This window comes from Entelurus aequoreus, linkage group LG01 (assembly GCF_033978785.1).
Source record: "Entelurus aequoreus isolate RoL-2023_Sb linkage group LG01, RoL_Eaeq_v1.1, whole genome shotgun sequence".
NCBI classification, from domain to species: Eukaryota; Metazoa; Chordata; class Actinopteri; order Syngnathiformes; family Syngnathidae; genus Entelurus; species Entelurus aequoreus.
In genome coordinates, this window is record NC_084731.1 from 49,815,682 (window position 1) to 49,820,728 (window position 5,047).

The following is a 5,047-nucleotide window of genomic DNA, read 5'->3' on the forward strand; positions in this document are numbered from 1 at the left end:
GCCACGGCACCTCAGCAGAACCGGTGCTGCGATCGGCAATGCACACCGGGGCAGCGACACATATGTATGTACCTACATACATACACACAGATTTCACCATATATATATACAAACGTACACACACACATACACACGCACCCATATATACACATATAATTTAACAGAATAAATAAAATGTATTAAATAGATCATTAAAAAAAACAAGGGAGGCAAGCAGCCCCCCCAACCCGGCACCAGGCAGGCCCGTACATCCGCAGCGCAGGACGACCCAGGGCAGACCCCACCCCGTGCCCCAGGGGAAGGAGGAAGCCCAAGGAGACCCGGGGCCAGAGGGGCACGAGCCGACCCCCGCCCGACAGCGGCAAGACCCCAGCCCCCCGGGCGCAACCCCCCGCCCAACCACCCACGAGAGGGACAGCCCCCCACCCGACCCAAGGCGGCCGCCCACAGTCCCACCCGCACCCCAACCCCCGCCCAGGCACCCCCATTCACCCCTGACCGCTAGACCACCCAAGGATCGGCCCGCCAGGCCGGAACCAGGGAACACACCCCAGGCCCACCCAAGCCTGCGGCACACGGCCCCCCCGGCACCCAGGACCCCCACCCACGGAGCAAGACCCCTGGGGAAGAGCCCCAGTCCTGGCCCCCATGGGAGTCAGGTCAGGAAATTAATTAGCGGTGCCCAAAGAGATCGGAATTCTGTCAGTTGTTGTTTTGATTCCGCAGACATTCTTTCCAAAACTACATAATCTAATAAAATGTTTTTGTAAAGGTTTATACATAAATTATTTTTTGATTTCCAATTCATGAGAATATTTTTCTTGGCGATGCCTAATGCATTTATATGGAGGTATGTTTTGTTTATATCAAGATCAGTTGCGGAGAGATCACCCAACAGGCAGAGTGCAGGAGGGATGGGAATAGGAATCTCTAACGCTAATGATAGGTTCTCGCACACTCCACGCCAAAAGTTATTCACGGGAGCACAGGACCACATTGAATGTAAGTAGTTATCTACCTTATTATCTGAGCAGTGTACACAAATTTTAGAGTCAGCTAAACCCATTTTATACATTCTTAGACTGGTATAATGTATTCTGTAAAGTATTTTGAGCTGAATCAGTCGTAAATTTGGATTTTTAATCAAACGAGAAGTATTGAGGCATATTTGTTTCCAGAATTCTGGGTCACAGCTTGTGGATATGTCTGAGTGCCATTTGAAAGTTGGGATACCTATTGTGTTATCTATTTTTGATAAGAGAGCATATAATTTGGATAAAGCTTTGGGGGCAGATATTTTGAAGAATTTAACGGTCGTGGGATAACTTTCCCATGTTGTTTTGTTGAAACTTGCGCTGATTACAGATTTGATTTGTATATATTCTAGGAATTTGTTAGGATTTATTGCATATTGTGTTATTAAACTTTTAAAAGAGATAAAACTGTTTCCATTGATGATATCCCCAAGGCATCTGACTCCCTTATCATACCATGTTGGAAAGTTCAATGGCTTCTTGTTTAACAGAAAATAAGAATTTTTCCAAATAGGCGTAAATTGGCAGGGAGTGAGCGGGGACCCAGTTATTTTCAAAAATTCCCATCAAGCTGTTAAGGTAGTGCGTATATTAATACTTTTAAAGCAGTTGTGTTTTCGGAGAATTTGGCTAATAAATGGCAAGTTAGAAATTGGGATCTCCTGGCTAAGTGATTGTTCAATCTCTAACCATAAACTATCTAATAAGGTGGGATTGATCAATTTTAATATATATTGTAGTTTATTTGCAAGGAAGTAATAGGAAAAGTTTGGGAGTTCTAGACCCCCATATTCTTTGGGTTTTTGTAAAGTTTTAAGACTGATTCGTGCTGGTTTACTCTTCCAAAGAAACTGGTTGATGTGTGAGTCTAGTGATTTAAACCACATTTGAGAAGGTTTGGTTGGAATCATTGAAAAGAGATAATTAACCCTAGGCAAGACCATCATTTTCACGGTAGAAACCCTTCCCATGAGTGAGATGGGCAGTGTTTTCCAACGCGCCAGATCATCCTCAATTGATTTTAAGATTGGGGAGTAATTCAGGCGATTCAGATCTGACAATGTGGAGGAAATATTTATTCCCAGGTATTTAATGTTCCCTTTATGCAGTAGAATCGATGAGGTGCTCTGAAAGTCAAAATAAATTTGTAACACAGTAGATTTGGACCAGTTGATGGAGTAATCTGAAATAGAACCGAATTTATTGATGAGTGAAATTGTATCTTGAAGAGAAGAATGTGGATTTTGTAAGAAAAGTAATACATCATCAGCATAAAGGCTTATTTTATAATGAACGGTTGCGGTATGGATGCCTTTAATGCTGTCGAATTGCGGTTGCAAGAGGTTCAATAAATATAGCAAACAGTGACGGAGAAAGTGGACACCCTTGCCTTGTGCCCCTCATAAGATTAAACCTTGGAGAGATTTGGCTGTTTGTTCTAACCGAAGCTGTAGGGAAACTATATAGGACCTTGATCCATGCTATAAATGAGTCTCCAAATCCAAATTTCTGTAGAGTAGCTAGAAGAAAATTCCAATTCACTCTATCAAATTATTTTTCAGTATCTAATGAGACAACAGCTGTTTTTAGATTATGAATAACAGAATAGTCTATCACATTGAGTAGATGGCGAACATTGTTGGATGATTGTCTCTCTTTGATGAAACCTGTTTGATCAGGATGTACTTTATATGGAGCGACTTTTTCTAATCTTCGAGCTAATACTTTGCAGATAATTTTAAGATCAGCATTAATCAGGGAGATTGGCCGGTAACTGGATGGAAGTGTTGGGTCTTTATCAGGTTTTAGCAAGAGACTGATCGTGGCAAAGTTCATATTTGGAGGAAGGAATGAGTTTTCTTTAATCTCTAAAGCCATTTTTGTAAATATCGGAGCTAGCAGTGACCAGAATGTTTTGTAGAACTCCACAGGGAACCCATCAGGCCCTGGTGCTTTTTATTGTTTGGCATCTGTTGAAGAGCATTGTGAAGTTCATCTACACGGGACGGCGTGGCGAAGTTGATAGAGTGGCTGTGCCAGCAATCGGAGTGTTGCTGGTTACTGGGGTTCAACTCCCACCTTCTACCTTCCTAGTCACGTCCGTGGTGTCCTTGGGCAAGACACTTCACCATTTGCCTCTGATGGCTGCTGTTTAGCGCCTTGCATGGCAGCTCCCGCCATCAGTGTGTGAATGTGTGTGTGAATGGGTATATGTGGAAATACTGTCAAAGCGCTTTGAGTACCTTGAAGGTAGAAAAGCGCTATACAAGTATAACCCATTTATCATTATTTATTATTTACAGAAATAGCAAGATCTAAATTTGATACCTGCCTTTGTTAAGTGTTATACTGTTGTACGCCCTTACCCATTGTGTCCATTAGAGGGCAGTGTTTACCTCTGTGTTACCTGACACCTATACTTCCTGTTCCGGGTTCATATGTCATGAGTCATTCTGATTGTTAGAGCGGCAGCAGAGTTACGTTACTGCTGCTACAATAAATATACCTACAAGGCCAAAGGTAAAATGTGTCTGACGAGAGTTTGATTACATCTCCACCGCAACGCACGAAGCTCATCAGCCTTGTATTTAATTTAGGTAAGTCTATACCATTGAGAAATGTCTCAATGTCTGAAAGAGATGGGTCAATCTGGGGTGTGTACACGTTTCTGTGAAAGTCTCTAAAGATGGAGTTAATTTCCTCAGGAACATGCGTAATGTTCCCAGCTGAATCCTTAATGGATGGTATAGAGTTTTTTTCTTTGTTTGATTTTAGTTGGTTAGCCAAATATTTGCTTGGTTTATTGCATTGTTCAAATTTTTCTAAGCGTAACCTCTGGAGCAGGAATATACTTTTCTTATCAATTATTTCTCTTAAATCTAATTTGAGTTTTCTCAATTTGTTCAGAGTGTGTTCATTTTGTGAGTTAACATAAGCTATTTGTAATATTTTTATTTCATTTTCAAGTTCCAGCTCTAATAAACGTTCTTTTTTTTCTTGTATGATGAATAAGAAATAATTTTTCCTTGCATAACTACTTTCGCTGTCTCCCAGATAGGCCGTAAGGTGAACCTGTTTTTCGTTTCATCTCGTTCCCATGTCTGGGCACTAAATAATTTTTGGTTCTTAAAAAATATATTTTGGTTTTCAATGAGACAAAAAAAGTTCTCCACTGGACATCCAGGCAATTTTTTTAAATTAGTGTTTAAAGTCGGGACTATTTCTTGCCTGGCGTAACAATATTTACGTCTCAAGAGGTGACGTTTTTGTCACGTGCTTCGCATTCGACCAATCGGGTAGCCGCGCAGATCCAAGATGGCGATGTCAACAACGTCTAGCGATGAAGAGGAAAATACTCTAAAACACCTTAAAAAAAGTTCGAAAAAAGAAAAACAAAATTTGCTACATGCATGTTACGTCTGTTAGGAATGATGAGGTGAATGATTTCACTATCAGAAGGTGGGATACTTACAGGAATTGTTTAAAACGGTGGCTTTGCTGTGATGGAGAGTCTCATAAAGTAGCCGAGACATTCACATCCTGTATCGATGTTGAATTGAAAGATATTCCTAAAAACGCGGGGCTTCACCCGACTTGTTACCTGCGGTTCATTGATAAGAAGCGTTTGGATTCTGACGAAAAACTGGCCAATCGGCTGGATGTGGGTCAAGATGAGTTTGTGGCATCGGACATTCCAAAGAAAAAACTAAGATCGAACACGGGCCTGCCTATCGGTTCTGCTGGCCTTGTGCTCCTTGCCATTTGTATAATTTGCAAGAAAACGGACAAGAGAATTACTGTGGGAGGCAAACGGCAGAGGGACCATCTTTCACAGGCACAAACGCTTTCAGCAGGTAAACATGCACACACACACTACACGTAGCACTTACACACATACAAACCATTTAATCATCTTTTATTTTTAGGCCAGTTGATGAACGCTGCAAAGATAAAGCAAGACAGTAGCATTCTCTTGCATATTGAAGACAGAGACTGTGTGGCCATGGAAGTGC